Source organism: Marmota monax, unplaced genomic scaffold, assembly GCF_021218885.2.
Source record: "Marmota monax isolate L192 unplaced genomic scaffold, Marmota_monax_Labrador192_F-V1.1 WCK01_AAM20220418_F8-fsc00079, whole genome shotgun sequence".
Classification (NCBI taxonomy): Eukaryota; Metazoa; Chordata; class Mammalia; order Rodentia; family Sciuridae; genus Marmota; species Marmota monax.
In genome coordinates this window covers 8,514,743-8,537,141 of record NW_026694099.1, presented here as the reverse complement: position 1 = coordinate 8,537,141, position 22,399 = coordinate 8,514,743, and the positions used below count along the sequence as shown (strand labels likewise).

The following is a 22,399-nucleotide window of genomic DNA, read 5'->3' as shown; positions in this document are numbered from 1 at the left end:
GGCTTAAGTAAAAATTGCCTGTGTTTTTTGTAAATTTATGTACAGTCTGCTTTGAAATACTTAGAATTCGTGTAGTTCTGTTGATATACAACTATATGGGACGCTATGCTGCTAACTTTTTTGTGTGAGTAGCGCCATCGTAGTAGTGCATCTATTTTAAAAAGTTGCATTGAGTTTTGGGTCCACTGAATAATAGTTCCGCTAGTTCCTGATACCAATTTTTTTTTTTTTATCTTTGTACTGTTGTACGTAAGTTTTGATTTTTAACAGTTTTCAAGGTAGTAATTGCATTCGTCCTTCATAAGTTTCATTAATGTGAGGAGCTGAGAAATGTCTAAATTACTAAAATCTTTGCATTAATGAAAACTATATTGTCTGCTTTTTCTTATTTTCCCTTCCATTTCTCCTCTCCCTAACAGCATCATAAAAGTTCTTTAAGGAAGATTCCTTTTACTTGCTTGCTTTCAGTTGATGTGTGTGTGTGTGTGTGTGTGTATTTTGTGTATGTGTGGTTCCAGGAATTGAACCCCAGAGGTGCTTACCCACTGAGCCAAATCCCCATCCCATTTTATTTTTTGAGGCAGGAGCTTGCTAAATTACAAATTGCTGAGGCTGGCTTTGAACTTGCCACCCTCCTGCCTCATCCTCCTGAGCCTCTGGGATTACAGGTGTGTGCCATCACACCTGGCTGATCTACTCTGATACAACCATTATAATATTTTTTGATTGTGTTGAAGAAGTATTGATAAAGAGTTTGTAGGTTCTTAATTTTTTTCCCCCAGGGATTTCCTTATTTCATACTGATTCATTGGAATAAAATGTTCATGATTGTGTTTGTGTGTTTTTTTTGTGTGTGTGCTGTATTTCTTAAAATTTTTTTACTGAATTAATAGGGTTTCAGAAAGTTTGGTTGAATATTGAATTTGCGTTAAGTGCCTTCAATTATAATAAGATTGTTTGTGAGGGGCTGGGGTTGTGGCTCAGCGGTAGAGTACTAGCCTAGCATGTGCGAAGCCCTGGGTTCAATCCTCGGCATTACATAAAAATAAATAAATAAAACAAAGGTATTGTGTCCAACTACAAGTAAAAAAATAAATATTTTATTTTTTTGTGAGATGCCTATTTAAAAATTTATGTGTTGAATGTGTGTATAAAATTAATGTGTGAAAATGTATGTGCTGTTTAAGTGAAACATCAGTGGATTAATACTATAAACTTAAACTTACTTTACGAAAACATAGGAATAATGCACCCCCATACCATTGTTACATACTTTTGTGTGTGCACTGGTCATCTACACATGTAATTCTTTGTTTTGGATACAAGATCTGACTCGTTTGCCAGGAAGAAATCGTGGGCTCAAGCAATCCTCCTACCTCACCCTCCCAAGTATTTGGGACTATATGCATGTGCCACAATGCCCAACTCAACATAATTTTTTAAAATTCTTTTTAGATACATGATAGTAGAGTATATCTTGATATATATACACAGTATAACTTATTCTAATTTAGATTCTATTCTTGTGGTTGTACATGATGTGCACTCATATATTCATATACAAGTATAGGAGAGTTATGTCTGATTAATTTTGCTGTCTTTTTCTATTCCCCTCACCTCTCCCTTCCCTTCATTTCCCTTTATCTAATCCAGGGGACTTCTGTTCTTCCCCATCTTCACTCTCCCTTGTGGGTTAGCATCCATGTATCAGAGAGAATATTTGGTCTTTGTTTTTGTTTGGGAATGGCTTATTTCACTTAGCATGGTACTCTCCAGTTCCATCCATTTACTGCAAATGCCATAATTCCATTTTTCTATATGACTGAGTAATATTCAGTTGTGTATATGTACGCATTTTATTTATCCATTCATCTGCTGAAGGGCACCTAGGCTCGTTCCATAGCTTGGCTATTGTGCTTTTATAAATGTTGATGTGGCTGTATCACTGAAGTATGCTGAAGTCCTTTGGACATATGCCGAGGAGTGGGATAACTGGGTCAAATGGTGGTTCCATTCCCAGTTTTCAGAGGAATCTCCAAACTGTTTTTACAGAGTGTTTGTACCAATTTGCAGTCCCACTAGCAATGTATGAGTGAACCTTTTTCTCCAGATCCTCGTCAACATTTACTGTTAACTTGTATTTTTTTTTAATATTTATTTTATTAGTTGGACACAATATCTTTATTTATTTTTATGTGGTGCTGAGGATCGAACCCAGAGCCTGGCATGTGCTAGGCGAGCGCTCTACCGCTGAGCCACAACCCAGTCCTAACTTGTATTCTTGATAATTGCCATTCCGACTGGAGTGAGATGGAATCTCAATGATGTTTTAATTTGCATTTCTCTAATTGCTAGAGATGTTGAACATTTTTTCATATATTTCTTGACCATTTGTATTTCTTCTGTGAAGCGCTCTTTCAGTTCCTTTGCCCATTTATTGCTTGGGTTATTTGGGGTTTTTTAGTGTTAAGTTTTTTTGTATATCCTGGATATTAATGCTCTATCTGAAGTGGCAGGTGATAAAGATTTTCTTCCATTCTGTAGGCTCTCTGTTCACATTAATGATTGTTTCCTTTGCAGTAAAGAATCTTTTTAGTTTGATACCATCTCATTTATTGATTCTTGGTTTTACTTCTTTCTTGGGGAGTACCCGGTTGAACTCAGGGGCACTCAACCATGGAGCCATATCCCAGCCCTATTTTATTTAGAGACAGGGTCTCACTGAGTTGCTTAGCACCTCACTTTTGTTGAGGCTGGCTTTGAACTCTCCATCTTCCTGTTTCAGTATCTCCAGATACTGGGATTAAAGGCCTGTACCACCACAGCTTGATTTTACTTCTTGCACTTTTGGAGTCTTATTGAAGAAGTTGGTTCCTACTTTTGGGCCTACTGTTTTTTTTTTTTTTTTCTTTTTTTCTAGTAGGCACAGAATCTCTTTGTCTAATATCTGCATGTGTGATTCATTTTGAATTTCCAGTTTTCCTCACACCATTTGTTGAAGAGGCGATCTTTTTTCCAATGTATGTTTATGGCACCTTTGTCTAATATAGCTGTATTTATGTGGGTTGGTTGCTATGTCTTCTATTGTTTCGTTGGTCTTCATGTCGTTTTTTTGTCTACACATATTTTTAAAGTATCCATTGAAATTGTTCCATAGTGAACATGAACGGTTAAGGTATACCTTATAGAATCTTATATGCTTTGGAAAAGAGATTAAAGATATTAAAATGAAACTTAAGAATACTGGGCAAGGTGATGCACACCTGTAATCCTAGCATCTCAGGAGGCTGAGGCAGGAGGATTGCAAATTCAAAGCCAGCCTCAGCAACTTCGTGAGACCCTGTCTCAAAAAATAAAAACAGATTGGGATGTGGCTCAGTGGTTAAGTGTCCCTGGGTTCAATCCCTGGGACCAAAAAGCATAAATAAGTAAACTGTAAAATGAAACTTTGCAGTCTACTTCTTTTTTCTGTATAAAGAATATTGGGAAAAGTTTTGTCTTAGAAACTTGGAACAAAATCAATAGATTATGTCTTAAAACTCTGTAATGCCTTCTTACCTTGGACTCCACAAAGGTTTTTTTCAGACAGTGTTTCCCAAACTGGACCGCCAGTCACAATCACTTTGTGGAATTTAAAAATATATGTAGACATTTGTCTTATCTTCTAGAGATTTTGGTTGATTTGATCTAGGGCTTGAAAAAAAATGGAGTATTCATGGATTTTGGCAGTGAATGTTACTTAAAAATTATAACTGCCATTCAGTCTGCGTTATAACCTTATGAAGTATATATTCGTATTTACAAATGAGGCAAATTTAGATAAGTAACTTTCCCACGATCCTCCAGCTGTAAGTATTGTAGCTCGGATTTGAAACCAGGTTTGTATGATTTCAAAGACTGCATCTTATTACCCCTGTCTCCCACCCCCCACCCCCTTTTTTTTTTTTTTTTGAGTACTGGGGATTGAACTCAGGGGTGCTTTACTGCTTAGGAGCATTCCCAGCGCGCCCCCCACTCCCGTTTTTGAGTCAGGGTCTCACTTAGTTGTTGAGGTTAGCCTGGAACTTCTGATCCTCTTGCCTCAGCCTCCAGAGACTCTGGGATTACAGGTGTACTCCACCACACCCTGCTTATTACCATTCTTGAAATCACTGTTTTATACTGTAGTCTTAGCTTTTTTTTTTTTTTTGCCTTGTTGAGGATTGTACCTAGGGCATCAGCTTGCTAGGCAAGTAGTCTACCACTAAGCTACCTTCCTATCCCCTTAGCATTTTTTATAGAAATGGAATTTGCCTTTTACTTTCGTGTTTCCACTTTATGTGGCATACACTAACTGAATACATTTTAACAAAGTTTTATTGAGCCCCCATGAGGTGCAGGCCTAGTTTATGCCTTTTGCAAATATATCTTTATATATTCCTCTGAAATTGGTAAAATGTGCTTTTGGTACATAAAAAATACTTGTTTGCCAATCAGCAGTCATTTGACATAGCTAACAAAAATATGAACAAAAATATAATGATGTTGCATAGCTAATACATAGAAAATTGTCCAGGAGTCTAATGAATCGCCAGCAAATATGAAATTTTTAATTTGTGTTTGCGTATTCTGGCATACAGATTGGTAATAACGTGACATGATGCTGCCTAAGGATTTTTAAGTTAATAGGTATTTGCTTAGACATAATTTGATTTCTTCATTTTTAAGGCTGGGGCAGTGTTTCCCTTGTACTGTTTTTTGTTTTGTTTTTTGGTACCAGGAATTAACCACTGAACCACATCCCCAGCCTTTTTTGTTGTTGTTGTTATTTGTTTGCTTTAATATTTTTAGTTGTAGGTGGACACACAATACCTTTATTTATTTTTATGTGGTGCCAAGGATCGAACCTACTGCCTCATGTGCGAGGCACATGCTCCACCACTGAGCTACAACCCCAGCCTTCCAGCCCTGTTTTTTAAAAATGTATTTTATGTAGAGATAGGGTCTCTGGCTAAGTTGCTGAGGCTGTCTTTGAACTCAAGATCTTCCTACCTCAGCCTCCAGAGCTGCTAGGATTATAGGCATTCAGTCCTGGGGAATGAACCCTGGGTGTGGTACTTGCTAGGCAAGTCCTCCATGACTCTTTTAAAATTTATTTTGACACAGGGTCTTACCAAGTTGTCCAGGCTGGCCTTGAAGTTCCTTCTGTCTCATCCTTCAGAATAGCAGGGATTACAGGCATGTGCCACTGTGCAAGTCTCTAGTCTGCCTTTTTGCTCTACTTTTCCCTTGAACGCTTTGCAGAAAACTGTTTTTCTGTTGGTAATTGATCTTCACATAGCCAAATCCCGTGTCCTTACTCACCATATGCAATAACCCACACTTTTCTGTAGTTGTTTCTTTCTCAAAATTGTATATATTTAGCTTCCACTCTATCATTCCCCATTCTTCTTTTGATCCACATTTTATTTTATTTTTATGTGGTGCTGAGGATCGAACCCAGTGGCTCATGCGTGCTAGGCGAGTGCTCTACCTCTGAGCCATAACCCCAGCCCTACTATCTTAATAATACTTAACATTTACTGTTTCCTAAATGTTATTCCAGTGCTTCAGTATTTACCCATTTGAATCTTAAAACAACCAGTGATATTAGCACAAGTGGTGGTGTCTTTTTTTTTCTTTATTCTCTCTCTCTCTCTCTCTTTCTTGGCATTGAAATATTGAGGATTAGTTATTACTTATCTGCCCAATATCATGCAGCGAGGAGGCATCAGAAGCAGAACTTTAATTGAAGCCTTCCTCCAGAAGCCACGTTCTTAGCCAGAATTACATTTTCACTTCCAAATGTCCCAGGCACATTTCTAACTCTGGTTTAACTTTTCTACCTCAAATTCAATACATCCATTCAGTTGATCTCAAGTGCTTGCCTCTTTCCCCCAACAAAGCATACTTGTTCATTCTCCTTTATTCCTTGTCATCATTAATGTTATCAATAACCTTCCAATTACTTGGTACTAGAGAGGTATCTGGTCAGTCTGAGTTTTATTCTAATTATTTTTTCCAGTAAATATATTTGAGTGCCACTTTGTGTTAGGTGTTGGATATGTAATTATGTATGAAACAATGACTTTGTCCCTATGGAGCTTATACTCTAGAAATGTGCATTGGCAAATTAACAGTATGTTGAGAATGATGAGAAACCTGTGTATGATAGGCTTTCAGGTAATTGCTAGTATTTATTGAGCACTTGATTTATGTCAGACATTAAGTTTTTCAGTCAGTGTCTTAGCTCACTAAAATTCTTGTAATGCTCCTAACGGGTATACTTTTAGATCTGGGAATACCTAAACGTATAAAGAACATTCTATTTGGAAGCAATGCCATTAGCTAAAGTTCTAAAGCAGGAAAAGAGCTTTGCTGAAAGTGTGTGACCCTGGAGTACGGTGATTCAAAGGGTCATGTAATATAGCCTCACTATTCGAAAAATAAATTCTAATTCAGCAATTCTTAATTTGGGGAGATTGCAGTCCTCTTTGCATATACAATGAAAATTATGGAGCCTCTTAGTTTTTTTTTTTAAAGTGGGGTAAGAAAATTTGCCTGGAATGTCCAAGATGCCTTACTACTAACCTAAAGAAGTAACCCTAATTTAATTTGCACTTTTCACTGTTACCACTGTTTTAATTCTGGGTATTCTTCCAGCCTGAATTCAATAGGATAATTTCCTTCCATCCACTACTTCTTTTTTTATCCTCTATATTACAAATATTGTATTATGTATAGCCATTAATAGTTCATTTTGGAGAGTTTGGCACATACTGTGGCCTCCCACAAACCTGTCACTCATCTTAAACAGTAACAACTTATGACCAGTCTTGTTTTACCTGTACTTATATCTGCTTCTCCCATTTATTTATTTATGGTAACAGAAATTGAACTCAGGGGCATTTGCCCACTGAGACACATCCCCAGCCCTATTTTGTATTTTGTTTAGAGACAGGGTCTAACTGAGTTGCTTAGCGCCTTGATTTCTTTGAACTCGTGATCTTCCTGCCTCAGCCTGCAATCCTGGAATTATATGTGACGCTTCTCCCCATTTTGAAGCAAATCCCAGAATCATATAGTTTTTCCTATGAATTTCAGTATATGTCTAAAAGATAAGAGCTTTAAAAAACAACTGCAATTTCATTATTGTAGTTGTATACCAAATATTTGAGATGAATTAGTAATTCTTTAATATTTTCCAACATCCAGTGTTCAGATTTCCGATTTTCTCAGTTATCTGAACAAGTGTGTTTGAATCCAGATCACACATTGTGACACTCCCATCCCCCTTCCTTCCTTCCTTTTGTACAGGGGATTAAACCTCTAGGGGTACTCTACCACTGAGCTGGATCCCCAGCCCTTTTTATTTTTTAAAATAATGTCTCAGTGTGGGGTGTAGCTCAGCGCTTGCCTAGCACATGTGAGGCACTGGGTTGGAGTCTTAGCACCACAGAAACATAAAGATATTGTGTTCATCTACAACTAAAAATAATTAACAACAACAACAAAAAAAGACGGGGTCTCTAGGGCTAGGGTTGTAGCTCAATGGCACTTGCCCAAACATGTGGGAGGCACTGGATTTGATCTTTAACACTACATAAAAATAAGTAAGATAAGGCATTCTGCCCATCTATAACTACAAAAAAAAAAAATGAAGAAGATGGGGTCTCTAAGTTGCTGAAGGCCTTGCTAGCAAAGTTGTTGAGATTGGCCTGGAACCTGTGATCATCCTGACTCAGTCCATCTTGTTTGATTTGTCATTGAACTAATCAGGTCTTTGTTCCTTAAAGAGTCCCAGAGTCTGGGTTTTGTTGACCACTTCCCTGTGGTGTGTTTTGTTGTCTTATTTATTTTCCTTGAAACTTAGTTTGTTGAATCTAGGGGCTTAATCAGAATTTTTTTTTTTTTTCCTTTTCTGTCTTTGGAAAATGATATTGGAGGGAAAGATAACTTTCTACATGATGATGATATATGTGGTCTTACATCAGAAGGCACACAACAATTGTTTTTTTTTTTTTTTTGGTGATGTTAGCGGTTTGATACTAATTTGATACTAGTGCTTAGGAATGGTCATTCATTAGGACCACCCTTAATTTTAAAAAATCTTTAAAAATTGATATCATTCACATAATATAGAATTCAACCTTTAAAGTATACATTTCTGTGGAGGGTTCAGTATGTTTCACACTCATTAGTAATTTCAGAGTATCTTCATCACCCCAAAAAGGAACCTTGCATCTGGCAGTAATTAGTCCCAGTTCTCTCCTTCCTTTAAATAACCACTAATCGGTTTTCTGTCTATGGATTTGCCTATTCTGGACATTTCTGAAAGTGGGATAATGGAATATGTGGCTTTATCATTCAGTTAGCATGATGTTTTCAAGTCCATCCTTGTAGCATATAACAGCACTTTATTTCTTTTAGGGGTGTGTGTGTGTGTATGATATATATATGTATGTATGTATATATATGCATGTATACTATATATACATATAGTACTACATATGAGTATATATATATATATAACATACACATGTGTATACATATAGTACTGGCGATTGAACTCAGGGGCACTCACCAACTAAGCTACATCCCCAGCCCTTTTTATATATTTTTTTAGAGACAGGGTCTTGCTAAATTGCTGAGGCTGGCTTTGAATTGTAATCCTGCCTCAGCCTTCTGAGCTGCTGGGATTACAGGTGTATGCCAAATAATATTGTTTTGTGTGGGTATATTATATTTTATTTATGATAGACATTTAGGTGGTTTTTACTTTTTGGCTGTTATGAGTATTTATGTAAATTTTTTTGTGGGCATATGTTGGGTTCAGTGTCTAGGTCATGTTTATGTGTGTGTGTTGTGTGTGTGTGTATGTGCGCGCGCGTGCAAACCCACACTGGGTATTGAACCCAGGGCCTGTGCATGTGCGGCAAGCATTCTACCAACTGAGCTATATCCTCAGTCCAATGTTTAGTTTTTTGAGGAACTGTCAAACTGTTTTTCAAAGTGTACTACTTTACATTCCTACCAGTAATGTTTTAGGACCATCCTTTTTTTCAACTTTGAATTGTATTTTTATTAATTTTTTTTCTTTTGCAAAAATGCTTTTCCTGTAAATTTATTTAATTTCCTTTTGATTCCAAATTGTGTCCTCTTTCCCTTTTTTTTTCCTTCTTTCTTTCTTTTTATTTTTTGGTACTGGGGATTGAACCCAGGAGCACTTAACTACTGAGCCACATCCCCAGCGCTTTTTTATATTTTATTTAGAAACAGGGTCTCCCTGAGTTACTTAAGGCCTACTAAATTGCTGAGGCTGGCTTTGAACTCACATTCCTCTCCTGCCTGAGCCTCCTGAGCCTCTGGGATTACAGGATTGAGAACACCACACTGGCTCACTCCTCCTCTTCTTTCTAGCAAACAAGCACACTTTCTTTGTTGCCTTGTGATCTGTTATTTATTTATTTATTTTTTAAGAACAGTTTTAGGTTTATAGCAACTTTGAATGCAGTTTCCAAATAATCCTTTTCCCCTCATTCTCCAGCATCAACATCCCCTCACTTCAATGTGGTACAATTTTTACAGTTGATAAACCAACACTGACACTTTTAACGTCACCCAGAGACTGACTATCTACCTTCATATAGAATAGTTTGTTTCACTGCTCTAAAAAATCTTTACTTCATTTGGAGTTGCTGGGATTATAGGCATGTGCCAATGCACCCTGCACAGTTTTATTTTGTAAAGTTATTATTTTTAATTTTCTGTTTTTTAGTACATTGAAGCCACTTGTTAGCAAAAACTTACTGGTTTTGAATGTGCTAGAACTTTTTGTTGGGTTTTATTTAAACATACTGTGTTGTTTGATTAGTTAGAAGAAAACATTACATGTGTGTATAAAGAACTATTAGTAACACTTGTTAATATTTAATGAGAGCTTTCTCTGTTAGAATCATTCTGATTTTTACCTCAACCCTATGTCATAGGTAATTTCCATTTTAGAGAGAGAAAAGTATGGACAGATCTTTAAGTAACTTGCTCAGCATGAAATAGTAGGTAATAGAGCTGTGAGCTTCTGGGTTGTTTTTGACCAGTATGTAATGCTGTCTCAAGGTTCAGCATTTGTGATACAACATGTTATAAACTGTATTCCCCAGTGGGCTGGAGATATAGCTCGGTTGGTAGAGTCCTTGCCTTGTATCCACAAGACCCTGGGTTTACTCCCCAGCACCACAATCAATCAATAAAATAAACTGTATCCCCTGTTTTTTGCTTTACTTTTTAAAATTTTACATATCAGAGATCATTCCAAATTTGTAAATAGAGCATCCTCACTGCATGGATGCTCTTTATTTGCTGCATGGTATTCAGCAAGGCCATACTTGATTTAATTAGTTCACTGTTGCTGAACAGTTGTGTTAAATTTTCATAAAACACTGATGTGAGCAACCAGCCTTTCAGTCTTTTTTCACTCATGTGAGAGTAAAGGGCCTGGCACATAACAGGTGTTACCTGAAGTTGCTGAGGACAGTTCATTAAAAATGAAATGAGAAGCTATCTTGTAATTTTTGTGGCATTTCTTGGGGGGAAAGCCCACAGAATGGAGAAAATGTATTGATATTATATTACTACTCTTCCCCATCTCCTCGTTTGACACTGTGATGAAATAAAGCTTCCTGATTTTAGTATAAGATGTTAAAAATAATCCATCTATGCACTCCTCCAGGGAAATGGAATATCAGGGAAATAACAACTTCAGTTAAAATGAATCAGTGATTGGGGTTACTTTTCCCTTCAAAATGGATAATTTTTATGAAGGGTGTTTATTGATAAGTCAGTGCTTAGGATATGCTAAAAAGCATAGTTCCTGGGGATGGGGTTGTAGCTCAGTGGTAGAGTGTCTGCCTAGTATGTGTGAAGCACTGAGTTCAATTCTTAGTACTGCGTATAAATAGAATAAAGGTCTATGAACAACTAAACATAGTTCCTTGCATGCACAAGGCCCTGGGTTCAATCCCCAGCACGACAAAAAACAAACAAACAAAAGCAAAGTTCCATATTATATACCATAAATCAACTATATTTAAAAAGTATGTTGAAAAAGTACAAATATTTATGAATATTTTGTGATTTTTTTTAGATGATGAGATTATTGGCAACTTTTAATTTTTTATTTAAAAAATTTGCAAACATGATAAAGCAGGTATTTACTCTTATTACAATTAAGTTTCAAGAAATGAACTGTTTCTATATGCTAGTATGTAGTCATTATTGGAAAATACTTGGCTACAAAACAGCAAAATGAGCCATGGTAAGGGGGTGTGGTGGCCCACTAAGGTAATCCTGAGGCTTGGGAGACTGAGGAAGGAGGATTAGGAGTTCAAAACCAGCCTCAGCAGTTTACAGAGGCCCTCAGCAATTTAGTGAGACACTGTCTCTAAAGAAAATATAAAAAGTACTGGGGATGTGTGGTTACGTGCCTTTGGGTTCAATCCAGCCCCATCCCCCAACAACAAAAAACTAGCAAAATGAATTGCTTAGTATTTTCAGTGAATTCATATACTACTGTATCTTTTCCTCATTTTCTATTTTACTGGTTTGTTTAAAAACTGGCACATACTGGGGCTGGGGATGTGGCTCAAGCAGTAGCGCGCTTGCCTGGCATGCATGCGGCCCGGGTTCGATCCTCAACATCACATATAAACAAAGATGTTGTGTCCGCCGATAACTAAAAAATAAATATTAAAATTCTCTCTCTCTTTAAAAAAAAAAAATACTGGCACATACTATTAGAATGCTTATGGCCAAAATAGTTGTCCTTTACCCAGTCCATCTCTCTCTGGTCCAACTCTCCAGAAGCACAACTACTTTTAACACTTGTGATATTTATTTCCATATTTTAAATAAAATAAAATACTTACAATCTCTATTTAAAAAAAATCTCTGGCAATGTTAAACATTACCTTTTTTGGGGCTAGGGTTGTAGCTCAGTGGTAGAGCGCTCACTTAGCAAGTGTGAGGCCCTGGGTTTGATCCTTAGTACCACATAAAAATAAATAAAGGTATTGTGTCCAACTACTAAAAAAAAATATTTTTAAAAATTACGTTTTTGACTTCTTGTTATGTCAGAAGATTTGTGAAACCTTTTATATTTCTTTTCATATCCAATTGTGTGAAATTACTGTTTTCATTATGACTATGTATATAGTAATTCTTAAGATACATACTGTAGGCTGGGGTTGTAGCTTAGAGGGAGAACGGTTGCCTAGCATGTGTGAGGCACTAGGTTCAACCTCATAAAAATAAAACAAAGGTATTGTGCCCACCTACAACTAAAAAGTAATTATTTTTAAAGATGTATGCTGTAATCTCTTTCTCTTTTCTGTACTTTTTTGTTTATTTTTCTTGGATTTGTCTCCTTTTAAAATTTGCTTAGTTTTCTATGTATATATTGCTGTATTTCCAAAGACCCTACAATTGTCATGGTTTTCAAGCTCTTAAAGACATTATCCTACTATCCTTCCTCTTGTGTGTATGTATAGAGGGGAGGGTACAGTTTATCTCTAGATTATTAATCCCTTTCCTCTATTGTAGACTTCTTGTGACTTGTTATAGTTATTGTGTGATGCTTTCCTGCTAGGAATTTTTTCTTTGGGGTGGGTACCAGGGATTGAACTCAGGGGCACTCATCCTGAATCAACTGAGGCACATCCCCAATCTGAGTCAAAACTGAGCCACTTCCCCAGCCGTATTTTATATTTTATTAGAGACAATGTCTCACTGAGTTGCTTAGGTCCTCACCGTTGCTGAGGCTGGCTTTGAACTCACAATCCTTTCACCTCAGCCTCTCTAACAGCTGGGATTACAGGAGTGCACCACGTTGCCCTGCTGGGAATTCCTTTTTAACTGGATCCTTTCTTGGTTTATTCTTTTATTTTACCAAAGTACAGGATCTAACAAAAGTTGCTTAGAAGTTAAATTTTAGGGACTTGAATTCTTGAAAAATGTCTCTTTTATTCTCACACTGATTGGTAGTTTGGAAATAAATTTCCATTAATTTTTCAAAGCCATTTCTGTTGTCCTTGAACTTGTTTCACATTTTTTTTTTTTTTTTAATGTGGTGCTGAGGATTGAACCCAGTGCTTCATAGGCAAGTATTCTTCCACTGGGCCACAACCTCAGCCCCAACTTTGTGTTACTTTTGAAGAGTTTGTTTCAATCCTGATATTATTTGGGGGGGGGGGGCGGGGGAGGACCTAGTGGGAATTGAACTCAGGGACACTTGACCACTGAGCCACACCCCTAGCCCTATTTTGTATTTTATTAGACACAGGGTCTCACTGAGTTGCTTAGTGCCTTGCTAAATTGCTGAGGCTGGCTTTGAACTTGCAGTCCTCTTGCCTCAGCCTTCTGAGCTGCTGTGATTATTGTGTGTCACCACGCCCAGCCTGATTTTTTTTTTTTTATGTTTTTCTTTAGTTGTAGGTGGACATAATGACTTTATTTTTATTTATTTTTATGTGGTGCTAAGGATCGAATCCTGTGCCTCACACATGCCAGGCGAGTGCTTTACCACTGAGCTACAACCCCAACCTCTGATTTTTTTTTTTTTTTTTGTATGTGTGATTTGAATTTTTCCTAGTGTCTTCTTTTTATCTAGGGGTCCTGAAATGTCATAAAAATGAAAAGCATGTCAGGAACTGAGAGGATACTTTTACTGCATAGACTATTATTTCTCAATAGAGGGAATACTGCAGGCATTTAGGTGGAACATTTTTGTGGCTTTTAGCAACATTTTGGAACATTTTGACTGGTTTTTAGCATGTCTGATTCCTCAGCACTAAATAACATTACAAATGTCCCCAGACATTTCCAAATTCCAAGTGTCCCCTAGGGAGAGAGAACTAGCCTAATTCTTTTTTATTTTTATTTTTATTTTATTTTTAGTCATAGATGGACACGATACCTTTATTTTGTTTATTTATTTTTATGTGATGCTGAGGATCAAACCCAGTGACTCACAGGGGCTAGGCAAGTGCTCTACCACTGAGCCACAACCCCAGCCCATAACCTAATTCTTGAAGCATTGTTACAGTCCCAAGTTCTTAGGATAGTTTTGCTCAGGAGATGTTGAACTTCCTGTGATCTTAAATTTTTCCTTTCCTCTTTTTAAAAAATTCTCTTTTGGGCTGGGGCTATAATTCAGTGGTAGAGTGCTTGTCTAGCATGTGGTACTGGGTTCGAACCTCAGTACCACATAAAAATAAATAAAGGTTCTGTGTCTATCTACAAACAAAAAAAATTGGGGAAAAGTGTCAATCATGTGTCACAGCCAACTTTAAAAAAAAATTCTCTTTTGTTCTATTTTCTTTTTTCTTTTTGGTACTAGGGATTGAACCCAGAAGCATTTAACTGCTGAGCCTCATCCCCAGCTCTTTTTTGTTGTTGTTGTTGTTCTGATTTTGTTTTAAAGAATGGTATTAAATGGAATTATTTTCGTATTGAAGTTGTCTTTTCCTTAATTGTTGGCTTCCTCTGAATTTCTTTCCTTTTTTCTCTTCTCACTGTTTGCTTTGTATCATTGGTGACCACTGACTGTTCACATTTAAGAGTAAGTATTGTAGTTGTGAATTTTGGCTCTTTTCTAAAATATTCAGATTCATTTTTGTTTCCATCTTTCAGATGCCTGTTTTTATTTATTTTTTCTTTTTGAAGAGTATTGGTAGTGATCTTTAATGATATTTGCTTTATTATTCTTATAGGTTTGTTTTCTTAAACCTTTTGATATTTATAGTTGATCCCTGCGTATTTCTCATAACTGCCTACGTAGACTTCTGTTGATTTCAGATATCCATCCTTGTGCTACATTTTGTTTAGAACCTACCTGTAGGATAATAATTTCTGTGGAAGGTTTTTTTTTTCAAGTTTCTTGTTTTAATGACTGAATCTTTCCAGAATTCTTTTTCTTATTTATTTGCTAGTATTTGATCACTGTCTCCTTAGATTCTTTGACCTTTTTTTTTTAAATAATTTTTTAGTTGTAGATGATAATGATACCTTTACTTTATTTGTTCATTTTTATGTGGTGCTGAGGATCAAACCCAGTGCCTCACACATGCCAGGCGAGTACTCTACCACTGAGCCACAACCCCAGCCCAGATTCTTTGAACTTTTTAACATATATTTTAATTTTCCAATTTTTAAAATGCAGCTATGGTGCTTTGGGGCCCTGGACAAGAAATCTCCCTTTCCCACCATGTTTTCCTTTTTAGAAACATTATGGTTCTATGTTTTGCATTAAAGTCTATGATCCAGCTTGAATTGTTTTTTTTTTTTTTTGCTTCAAATTTTTATAATGTTAAAATATGTAGGACACAAAATTCAGTACCTTAACTGTGGAGAGGGTGATTTGAATCATGGTGTTTCTGATGGTCTTGTGGCTGTATTTTCTCCCATTGGGGACTGTCTTTTTGAAAAGTGCAGCTTAAGATGGCCCAGTTGTTGTGGTGACACCTGCCTGAGGAAACTGCAGAGGCTCAGAGTTACCAGACAGGACTTTGAGTTCAGGCACCAACTCCCAGGAATAGAGAATTCTTTTTTTTTGGTGCTAGGGATTGAACCCTTGTGCATATAAGGCAAGCACTCTACCAACTGAGGTATCCAGCCCTGAATAGAGAATTCTGAGCAAAACAAGATGACCCTAATGTCTAGCCAGTCCTGCGTCCTTCAGATTGCCTGCTTTGCTGAAACTTTCCCACAAATAACCTTTTAATGAAACCTAGATAATAAATGTGCTGAGCTAGCTCTGGATCAGTCAAACTCAATCAATTTGGCCACCTACTAACCCCACCTTTTTCTGTGTGTGTGTGTCTGTCTGTCTTCATTTCCCATCACCCCTCATCTTAATTAATGGCCGCAGCTGAGATGAGAGGGCCAGGACACTTAACCAGTATACTTTATTTATGTATGTTATTATGCAACTGTTACCACCATCCATCACCAGAACGCTGTATCTTGCAAAACTGGAAACTATACCCATTAAATAGTAACTCATTTTCCCCAGCTCCTGGTAACTACCATTCTACTTCCTGTCTCTCAGATTCTCATTTTTACTACTGTAGGTACCTCATATACATGGGCTCATTATAGAATTTGTCTGTTTGTGACTGGCTTTTTTCACTTAGCATAATGTCCTCAAGGTTCATATAAATTGTAGGAGCCTGTGTCAGAATTTCCTTTTTAAGGCTGAATAATACTCCATTATATCTACATGCCACATTCTGTTTATCTGCTCATCTGTTAGTAGACACTTGGGTTACTTTGCTTTTACATTTTAACTATAATAAATAATGTTGTTGTGAACATGAAATTTGAAACCCTGCTTTCAATTCTTTTAGTATAATGATATTTGATAAAGAAATTGGTAAATTCAGTGCTTAGAGGATGCCTACCTTTTTCATTTGTATGACACTCTTAAAATCTGAATGGGTTATTCAGTTCTTATTGATTTAAAAAAAAAAAATTAACAGTCTTTTTTTTACATTATAAGTGCATGATTTTTTTGGTGGATGGTTTCACATGAGGTCACTTGATGGCTGATTTAAAGCTACAGTGCCTATTCAAATATAGGAGAATTTGAATCTGAGACGTTAATTTCAACACACGCACCCAAGGCAGCTAGGTACTTTGTAAACCTTCAACTCTACCACCTGTCTCTTGCTCAGCAGATGTCTTTACCTTCTATTTAACAGAAAAATAAAATCTCATCAGATGGGAAGTTCTTTATATTCTTGCTACCAAATCTACAAAAACATGTGCATGTTTGCCCTTTTCCAAATACTGTTTTTAAAATGGAAATAGCATTCTGTTTTGTTTTTAAAGACTTTTATGTGTTACAAGCTTTAGTTGAAAAATCACAGAGCAGTCTTATTCATAAATACAGCAGCATTTTCTGTTCTTAAAAGCTCATTGCTACTAGTTTTTCATTGACTGTTTAGCACCTACTGTATACCAGGAACTCAACAAAATAAACTCTTCTTGTCCGATTGAAGTTTTAAATTCTAGCGGGTAGAGAAAGAAAATAAAGTTTGTCAAATGGTGGTAAATGCTGTAGAGGAAAATATAGTAGAGAAAGCTGGTAAAGAATGGATTGATGGGCTGGGGTTGTGGTCAGAGATAGTACGCTCTCCTAGCATGTGTGAGGCACTGGCTTTGAGCCTCAGTACCACATTAAAAATACAATAAAATAAAGGTATTGTGTCCATCTACATCTAAAAATGTTTAAAAAATGGATTGATGTGTAGGAGATTACTTTGTGTGTGTGTGTGTGTGTGGGGGGGTACTGGGGGTTGAACCCCGGCCTTGTGCAATTTTGGCAAATACCCAAGCACTAAGATGCATTCTCAGCCCTTTTTGGTTTTGAGACAGAATCTTGCCAAGTTGTTTAGGGCCTTGCTGAATTGCTGAGACTGGCCTTGATTGAATTTGTGATCCTCATGCTTCAGCCTCTGAAATTGTTGCAGGAACCACCATTCCTTGGCCAAGACATTACCATTTAAACTGGGTCCCTGGGGAGGAACTCAACTGCTGAAGATTGGGTACTTTGTGTTTCTCTCATCTCCATTACTGCCTTCTTTTATTTTAATAAGATATTTTCTAGTATGCCATTTGCAAAATTTATTTATTTTGGTACAGGGGATTGAACTCAGGGACTTGTGCAAGGAAGGCAAATGCTCTACCACTGTGCTGTGTACCCAGCCCTTTTTTATTTTTTGAGACAAATTGTTCAGGCTGGACTTGAACATGTGATTCTCCTGTATTAGCTTCCCAAATAGCTGGTGCATGACATTGTGTGTGGTTTTACTTTTTGTTTTTGGTTACTTTCTTAGTGGCTGCCCTGGAAATTACAATTAACATCTTAATGAACAATTATCTAGTTTGAATTAATATCTATTTAATTACAATCGTAGATTAAAAACTTTTTTTCTATAAAACTTCATTCCCTTCCTGGTTCTTTGTGCTATTGTTATCCTACAAATTACATTTATCTGTTGTATACCCTGCCGACACGTTTCTAATTATTGCTTAATGCAGTTCTTTTAAGTTAGGGAAAAAAAGAATTATCAAAAAATACATTTACACTCTCTTTTATAGTTTGCTATGAAGTTACCTTTGCTGTTGCTCTTTGTTTTTTTAATGTGGATTAGAATTACTAATGTCCTTTACATCTGAAAGACTTCCTTTAGTATTTAGATTTAGAACAAGTCTAATCGCACATTTTTTCAGTTTTTGTTTATTTGGGAATACCTTAATTTCTCCTTCATTTTTTGAGGGATACTTTTGTTGGATTAGGCAGTCTTTTTTTTCTCTCAGCACTTTGAATATATCATCTCATGGCCATCATGGTTTTTGATGGGAATTCAGCTGTTTATTTTGGGAAAATTCTTTGTATGTGAGTCACTTCTCAGTTTTTTCAAGAGTGTTTCTTTTTTCCATTGGCTTTTTATTTTTTATTTTTTATTTTTTTAATATTTATTTTTCAGTTTTCGGCGGACACAACATCTTTGTATGTGGTGCTGAGGATCGAACCTGGGCCGCACGCATGCCAGGCGAGCGCGCTACCGCTTGAGCCACATCCCCAGCCCATTTTCCATTGGCTTTTGACAGTTTGATTATGGTATATCTTAGTGTGAATCTCTTTTGAGTTTATTTTGTAATTCATTGAGCCTCTTGGATGTGTAGATTAATGTTTTTCATCAAATTTGGGGAAATTATTTGACCATTATTCTTTAAATATTCATTCTGGCCTTTTTCTCTTTCCTTTATTTCCATTGTGCATATATTGGTGTATATATACTTACTGGTGTTCTACAGGTTTCTGAAGCTTGTTTATTTTTCTCATTCTTTGTTCTTTCTTTTTCTCAGATAAAATAGTCTCAGTTGACCTCTCTATAATTTGGCTGATTCATTCTTCTGGCTGGCTGTATTTGCTGTTAAGTTCCTCTGTTGAGTTTTTCAGTTATTTTATTAATTCTTGAATTTCTATTTGGTCATATGTATATATAATTTAAAGTCTTAGTTTGGTAGATTCAATGTCTGGGCTTTCTTAAAAAAAAGTTTATATTAACTATTTTTTCCTCTGTGTATATGCTGTTGTTGTTTCCTGCATGCCTAGTAATTTCTTGTTGAAAAATAAACTTTAGCATTGCTGGAGATCAAACCTAGGGCTTTGTGCATGCTACTCAAGCGTTCTACCACTGAATTACATCCCTAGCTCCACATTTTTTTCTTGTAAATAACCTGGCAACTCTGCAAATCAGATTATCCCCTTCCTTGGGATTATTTGTTATTTGTTGTTAATTTTCTGAACTAATTCTGTGAAGGTTTCTTTTTTTTTTTTTTTTTTTTGTCATGTGTGTTTACTAAAGTTTCTGCACAGTTAGCTTAGTGGTTAAGCTAATGAATGAGCAGAGAAGCTAATGAGTGAACAAAGATGCCAAAGGTTCTATGTATGTTGGGACATGCCTTTAACAGTGAGGCAATTTATAGCTCTGCCTTAGCTTTCATTTACCTTTTTGCCTGTACAGTGACCTCAAGATTAGCCAGAGATTAGAATATAGGTCTTTCCTGAGCAAATGAACCATGTTACCTGTGGCATGACTTTCTAGAATCCCATAATATGTTGGAACTTTTCAAAGTCCTTTACAGACATCTAATTCCCCTCAATTTTCCTATTAAATAAGCTTTTTAGTTATTGTTTTGCTTGTCCCAAATGTTATCTACCATCTCATGCAGCCGAAATGTTGGACAATTGCCTCTGGTTGTTTTTGACAAAAGGCACCCATAGAAAAGCCCGTTTGCACTGGAGAGTTCAGTGTCAGTTCAGATAAATACAATTTAGCTAGTAGCGTCTTCCAGGGAACCACCAGACCTGTCAAATGAAGGAGCTCCAACTCCATTCTGCCCTCTCTAGTGGATGATGTTTTTTATGGCTACCAGGGAATTAGGAATAGATAAAATAAGAATAGGAAGAAAAAATACCACGAGGTTGTTGTACTTAGCAAGATATAGCCGTTATTTGTTGTATAGACACTCCTTAGATTGTTTGGTTGTTAGGTTCTGAATAGTTAATTCTTAAATTTTTCACCAGTGTTTTTGTTGCTTTTATGAAGCAGTAGATTTCAGAAGTCTTTACTGTGCCATTTTTGCTGAAATAATCCTGTGGTATTGTAAAGCAAGCATGGGAGTGACACTAACCTTAATAAGAATGTGTGGATTCCTTCTCCAAGCTCAAGAGGATTCAAGAGAACCTGGGTGTTTATTGTATTCTTTTATGGATTGTTCAGTCAGGTGAGGAGACAGAGGAGGTTTGGCAAAATAGAGTTTATTATACTCTCAGGTCTTGTAGACAGGAGGCCCAACACACTGCACAAGTGGTGGTCAGGATGGAAAGGTGGTCAGGATGGAAAGAGGTTAGGCCAGAGCCTTAATGGGGGTTTCCACCAAAAAGGCAAGGCAGGCGCTGCGGCTGTAGCACTGTATAAAAAAACAAATAATGAAGGCATGCTGTCCATTTACACCTACCAAAAAATTTTTTAAAAGGCAAGGCAGATGTAGGCTATAGTTAGGGATTGGCTAGTTTCGATAATTTTTAAGGGTTCTAGGACACAGCGGTGTTCCTGGTTGTCTGATGTCAGGCTCTAAGATGACTAAGGCAAAAAAGTTTTGCCTCATGGTGAACAAGCCTGGTAGGAGGAAGTAGCTCTGGATTGGTTAGTTTTGTCTATCAAAAGCAACCCCTTGTTAAGCCCTTGCTATCCAAGAATTGGCTTGCACAGGTACTTTGCCTGGCCAGAAAGGTTTTCTTTTCACTTCCTGTCTGCCTTCCTTTCCTCCTCCCAGTCCTGGAGATTGAACCAAGGATGCTCTACCACTGAACTACATTTCAAGCCTTTTTTATTTTAAAGTCTTGCTAAGTTGCCCAGCATGGTCTTGAACTTGTGATACTTCTGCCTCAGCCTCCCAAGCAACTGGGTTTTTAGTATGTGCCACTGTGCCTGGCTATAGTTAATTTACTTTATAATTGTCCTATTTCAATACACACAGGTCTGCCTCATTTTTTTTTTAACAGTTCAACAGTGTATGATAGCCACAACCTCATTTAAAGCCTGCTTTCTTACACCATTCTCTCATCAGTGGTTTCAAGTTTGATAACTGTTAATCAGCTTTACATTACTGTGACAAAATACATGAGGTGGATCCACTTAAAGGAGGAAAAATTTATTTTGGCTCATGGTTTCAGAGGTTTCACTCCATGGTCACTTGGTTCCATTGGTTCTGGGCCTATAGCCAGGCAGAACATGATGGGTAGCACATTGTGGAGTAAAGAAAGCTGCTTACTTAATGGCATCAGGGAAGCATGGTGGGAGGGGAAGGGCTTGGGGAAAAGATACCTTTCAGGGGTATCCCCTTGCAGTGAAGCCCAACTTCGTAAAGTTTGTACTACTATCCAGTGGTGCTATAGGCTGACAACCAATTCATTAGTACATGGCTTTGGAAGGGACATTTCAGATCCAAACCATAACAGCTTGGGGTAGCTAATTAAGGTGGCATTTAGTATGTAGGATATTTATTAGGGAATGCTCTTAGAATGAATGGAAAGAAGGCAGAGAAGACAAATTAGGCTGCAGTTGGAATATCGACAAAAATCTGTTGGTCCTCGTTGGGAATTCTGCAACTGAAATAGCCCTTAGAGTTGTCCTAAGGTGGGGGAAGGGGCCACACTTTTATGCTCCTGTTTTGATCTGTTATTGGATGAGAGGGCCCCTTGGGAACACAGCTGAGTTTAGCTGAGACAGTTCCTGAAGAGAACTGACAGCTGAGGGCTGTTTTCCAGTAGCAGTCCCAGCAGCTGGACAATGAATCCTTCATTCCAGAGGAGGCTGAGGGCAACATATCAAGGGTGTCAGCTAATAATATCCTCATGTGCTTCTTCTAATTAGGATTTACTTCTTTTTTATTTTTTAAAATTACAGTTTTCTCTTTTTTTCTTTCTAGTACTAGGGGTTGAATCCAGGGGTACTGTATCACTGAGCTACATCCCCAGTCCTTTTAATTTATTTTTAATTTTGAGACAGGATCCTGAGAAACTACTGTCTGGCTTTGAACTTGTGATTTTCCTGACTCAGCCTCCAGAGTCAATGGGATTATAGGTGTGCACCACCACACCTGGCTAGAATTTTCTTTTTTTTAATGAATTAGTTTTTCCCATGAGAAAGCTGAAAAATATAATTCTTTCAATTTCTGTACATTTTTATTGAAGACAGTTCTTCCTAACACAATTAGGAGCTGTTTTGGTTTTATTGGGTGTAAATGATGA

General features: G+C 36.9%; 1 protein-coding gene across 6 annotated transcripts in view; it reads left to right on the top strand.

Moving 5' to 3' along the window:
* The window catches only part of Strn3 (striatin 3), a 90,835-nt gene that overhangs the window by 1,882 nt on the left and 66,554 nt on the right, over nucleotides 1-22,399 (top strand). The window lies entirely within an intron of this gene.